The following is a 5742-nucleotide window of genomic DNA, read 5'->3' as shown; positions in this document are numbered from 1 at the left end:
CGGCGTTTGGCTGCTCCTCGCGGGCCCCCGAGGGTGGGGATGGATCCGCAAGGTTGAGGCGGTCCTCCCGGTAGTCGCTGGGTCGGCGGGGATGGCGTGAGCTGTCGGCGGTGAGCTCCTCGGCGGAGGGAAGCTTCGGGAAGAAGTGGTTTCGGGGCGGCGGTGGTTCTCGATCGAAATGGAGTAGGGGGAAGGTTTACGGGAGGATGAGGGGGTCCTTGGTGGAGAGAACGAAGAGTGGGAGGCCCTGGTGGTGCCGAATTGGCCGGGGCAGTGGTGGCGGCTGCCGTTGCCGGAGATGGGGATCAAGACCTTCCCCGAGTCGATTGGCTGCCATGGGAGGACTGGGGGAGCACTCTAAGGCTTCCTGCGTGCCCGGGGTGGCTCGGGGCCTCCTCTTATAGCTCGACGAGGTCGGTGCCGCGGCGGCCGGATAAGCTCTCCGGCGAACCGCCTCGCTGTAGCTTGCAGGGCAACGTGGCGCGGCTGGGGGATGACGGCAAGAGCTAGTGGACGAGAGGGCACTGCTCCAGGAGCCAGGTGGCGAGCCGGGGTGGCTTGGGCGGCGCTGCACGGCGCAGGGCTGTCGGGCGGCGGCGGCGGCTAGTGTTTGGCCTGCCGGGCGCGGCGGGGCTGCTTGGCATGTTGCGGTGAGAAGGGGAGTGTGTGGCGAGGTGCTTCAGAGCGAGCCAAAGTCGTGGGGCCAGCGTGTCGGCTCGGGCGCGCGGCTGCAATACGCGCGATCTGGGCGCGTCCAGTGCACGCACACCAGGTGTTCGACACAATGCCGAGGCAAGCTACAGGTCGCAGGTGAGGATGGGATTTACCAGATCGAGGTTAGGAGCAACGGGGAGTCTAGTGGACATGCTGGTTTGATCAGAGGTGCAAGTTCACAGTGCAATACCACACTCATGCCAGAACTGGTCATGCTCTCCAGGTGTTTGGCAAAAATGCCACATGCACTTAGGCAGGTCTTGGGGTGGCCAAAAACTCCAGATGGGGGTCTCTTTAGATGCAAAAGAGAGTGGTGAGGTTAGTTGGACAAAAGGGGAAACTTGCTAGTGCAAGTTTTACAAAACTACATTTCTGGACAGGAAATAAATAGCATTATTTCATGAACCAAAAATGATCCAAATGGTGCATGCTCCTGGACTTAAGGGTCTAACATGGGGGACTACAAGCAGGAGAAATAATCAAGGGTTAAAGAGCAAGTAAAAACATGGTTGCTGTACAAATCCTCAAATTGGACCAGAATGGGAATGAGGTTGATTCACTCAAATTTTTCAAAGAACATAAATTGGTTTTTGCACAAAGTGGAATAACAGGCTCCTACTGACCTCCCTTAATTTTGGTAGAAGTTTTAAAGAAATATTTAAATAGGCTGCTGTGTAAAATTGCTCACTGGACCAGAGAACAAAATTGAGAGTAGGGCTCAAAATATTTCATGAATGAAATATACTTTTGCATAAAAGTGATTTAAAAACATCACATGACATCTCCAAATTTTTGTGGAAATTTTAAGTGAATCTATCAAATGGTTGTAGTTCAAATATGGTCAATTAACCTTGAAAACCATTTTCAAGAAAATAAAGATCAAGCAACTTAGTTATTTAATTAGTTATACTGATAAAAGAAAAGTTTTTCTTGAGAGGTTAAACAAGTCCAACAAAAATTTTGAAAAGTTTTCTTTTTGGAAAAACTTATCATAACAGGGAAGGAAATGATTTAAACAAAAATCAAAATGGAGCTCAAAAATTCAAAGTTTTAAATCCTGGCAAAAATTTTAATTGATAAAACAAGGCCAAATTTTTGGGGGTGTCACAATACTATCCCCCTTAAGAAAAATCTCGTCCTCGAGATTTGCTAAAAGCGGTGTTAAGAGAATATTTACGCAATAAAGATGTAGCTACAGTGAGAGGGCAATAAGTGGTGAAAAACCACCGTGTGAAAACTGGTGCTGCGCGGAAAAGTCTACGGTCCGAGACAAAAACGGGCGATTACTACGCTAGGTATGAATTTAGAATAACTTCTAAATTTAAATATACGCTGGTTGTACCCGAGAGCACAGTGCTCTCTCTGGCCGACAGGTGGACCCGGGGTCCACTGTCAGTCCCCTCTTCTTCTCCCTCTGGTCCTTTCTTCCTCCTCTCCCCCGCGCGCTTCCTCCACCGGCGACGCCTAGTGTGTAGGGCATCTAGGCCGTACCGTGCTGGTGCGCGACGTGCTAGCTGCTGGTGCAGCATGCACTCACCTCGTGGGCCAGCGCGCTGTCGGCACTGCTCGCGGATTCGACTCCGAACACCGGCGATCGGCGACGAGCGGCGTTGGTGGACTTCGCCCACCGTACACCGAGCTCGAGCTATAAAAACGGCCGGGGTGCCTCTCTCTTCTTCCTCACACCTGGCCTCACTTCTCCTCCTCCTTCTTTCTCCATTACTGCTTACAGAAGCTCGGTCGATGCTCTAATGGCGGAGGCGATGCCGGACTGGTTTGTGATCCTGGTATGCGGAGGGCTGGCGACACTGCTGGGGCTCTCTGTGCTCCTGTGCGCGATGATCTTCGACGAGTATCGCGATGCTGCGGCTCGGGTGTTGGTTCTCCACGGTGGTGGTGATCATGAGGAGTAGATGGAGTGTGTCGGGTGCTAACTGTTGTTAGGGGTGATTAGCTGGATGTAACACCGTTGCAAAATTTTGCAAACAGTGTATGTGTCCGAATGATTATGGTTGTGAGTCTGCTCGTGGTGCTGAGTGAAATTAAATAATCCACGCCGTGAGAAAGTGTAGATGTAGCAACTCAGGGAAAAGAAAATCCCACTCCAGGGTTTTGCGAGGGAAAAACAGTTAATTTAAAGGAGCATAAACCACAACAAAAACTACACACATTAGCAGAAGCCAAATAATTGATTTGTCGTACAAACTCAGGGTATTACGCATAAGTCACACACATAATTAAATGCTGCAAAGAACAAATACAGTAGTGACGTCTAAAATGAAAATGGTAACTGGACGGGGTCCTGATAAAATGTCTCTGGTAAAGGAATACATTCTTCTTCAATCGGAGGAAGTGGATTGACCAGTCGATGTATGCGTCTCTCCGTGTCGGGTCTCAGTGGTCTGCCGATGGCAACCTGAGGATTTAAATCTGCGAGGCTCTGGAGATAATCCATCACTCGCTGGTTCAAATGCTCTTGAGCAATGATGTACTGGATAAGGTTGGCCAGAACTGGGTCTCTCTCAATACGCCCACCGGGAAAAGACGTTACTTCTCCGGGTGCTGCACGACTCGGAAAGTAATAATATCCTCGTTCGCGGGCATAGGGTACTGCGGATCGAAGACGAGCAATCGCTTCTTTCGCAGCAGCTTCTATGGCCAAGGGTGGGCTTGGCATAGATTTCCCCACGAAGGAAACTTCTATTGGATCTTGGTTGGGGTCTACAGGAGGAATGTGTACTGCTGCCCAATATTCTGAGGTGGATGGGGTGATCCTTGATTTGAACAACTCGTACTGGGGTGGCTGGGTAGAACCCATGGTACTGCGGGTAAAATCCCACAATAATTTGACAAAACTACCTGGGGTTGCATCTGGGGTTCTCAGATGAATGCTGGGGTTCGGCATGACAGGATGAAGCGTGAGTGTTGTGCGTAAAGTGAGGTTTGCTGGGTAAGGTCACAAGGTGGCCTTTATATAGCAATGGAGCTGGATCATTTTTACCGTGGTGAAAGGTAATAAATTTGCCAGCTTGGATCCAAAGGTCAGGTCAGTGTCAGAGATACACATATCTCATAAAGAGATGTGTTACTGTGGTTGTCGTCGGGCTGGTTTTGGTAGTTGTGCCCAGAAAATTATGCAGCTATGCGCTGACCAAACATGCAAGGCTACTATCAACACAGAGGCACAAAGACAGGCTGCGTTAATATACGCGATCGCATGATTACAAAGCGAGGATACTTTGAAACCTGGTACTACTCATATGGCTCAGTCTACCTCGTTTATGTCTAAACGGGCGTGCCTGGCGGATGTCGAGGCTTCTCCACGTGTCTCTCTGCCGGGATTAGTCGGAGATGGCAGAGGAACTGCAGGGTCGGGGTAGTGAGAATGACCATTGCGGGGATTGTTGGCCACAACCCCGTTGGAGTGTGCTCCCAATATGCGACGAAGCACTTCTGGGGTTATCGCAGCACCTTGGCCGATGGCTGGGGCAGATCTCGGGGTCTCGATCGGTTGTCCAAACAGCACGATCGGGTTGTTGGTGTTGGGCTCGTTTTCTTCTCTTGCCGGGGCTCGACGAACCAGCTCTCCACGAGCTGCGATTAGATCAATCGTGATCTGGTCGAACAGTGCCTCTAGTGCACTTACATAGCGCACTAGGTGCAACAATGCAGGGACCGTCTCGTGATCTCCATTGGCAACTTGGGGTGGTCTACCATACCCTTCACGTCTGGGATAGTAGTGGAACGAGCGACAGTTAACTCTGGGCGACAAGTGCCTGAGATGAACTATAGCCTCTCGAGCGGCTAGCTGGATGGCTTGTGGCTCAAAGGAAGTTGTTCTTCCGGTGAACCGGTAGGGACGCTCGGGTGCTAGACTCCTACCGTAAATGTGCACAGTGGCCCAGAATTGGTGGTCTTCACCGCTCATGGGTCCTTGATACACAACATATTCTGGTGGCTCCTCCAACGCGTAGGCACGACGGGTGAGGTTTGCGAGGATGGTCACAAAACCTCCAAGGTTGGTTGCTGTGGTTTCGTTGTGCACTACCGGTCCAGGCATTGTGGCTCGGTTTGGGGGTAGCGGCTGTGCTGTGCTAGTTGAGGCTAGCGTGCCCCTTTTTATAATAAAAAGGGGACGGAGTCTTCCTTCGAACGCTTGCGAGAAAGGACTATTTAGGGGCCGGTCACTGGCACATGAGTGACAGGTTAGGTTGATAGGTTGGGCACCGACTGCCAAAAGTGTTGGGTCACTGTGTGGCTATCTTGCACGAGAAGCTTGGCTGGGGTTTGGTTAAGGTCTGGTGGGTTGGTTTGCCTAAGTTTATTGACCGGGCTAAGATAGGATTAGCCAATGGTCAGCCTGGCTCTGGTACCAAGTCTGTCGCGACCGGTTTTCCGGGTAATAAATTTCCAGAAGAGACCGTCGCGCTCATCAGCCCCAGGATTACTGTTAGCTGATGAGGCTCCAACTTGATACAGAAATTCCAAGCAGAAGACAAAATATGTAGTACAAGGCCATTCTGGCCTGTGAGTACAACAAATGGTTTCTAGTGGTTGATGGCGGAAGCGGTCTGTGGATCATCAGTGTCTATGGGACTCCAATTCCCACAGGAACAGCTGACCAGGTTAACTCCTATCTTCGCGAGGCTGCTATCTCCATTGAGTGGGTTCTGGGGCTGGCATCGCGTCGCTCCTCTCCGTGCAAGAAAATCTGGCCAAGACAATAGCCAGGGACAAGCCAGTGAGTACTTTGAATGTACTCGCAAACGTTATGAACACAGGTATAATATAACAATGATGTGCTGAAAAATATTTTTATGCTCATGACGTCAGTCACAATAGATAAATGAAACTCTGATGCGTGCAAGCAAGTCATTTATAAAATTGCAATAACATGGTTGTATAAAAACTTATGAAAACAAATAACAAGTAATGCCACAGTCGGGCGTCGACGCCACATAAAGGGCTTTAAAAGAAATGCCACAGTCGGGCGTCTGAGCGACACCACATAAAAGGGCTTTAAAAGAA

The sequence above is a fragment of the Triticum dicoccoides genome, chromosome 4B (genome assembly GCF_002162155.2).
Source record: "Triticum dicoccoides isolate Atlit2015 ecotype Zavitan chromosome 4B, WEW_v2.0, whole genome shotgun sequence".
NCBI classification, from domain to species: Eukaryota; Viridiplantae; Streptophyta; class Magnoliopsida; order Poales; family Poaceae; genus Triticum; species Triticum dicoccoides.
The sequence above is the reverse complement of the archived record's forward strand: the minus strand, read 5'-3'. Positions refer to the sequence as shown.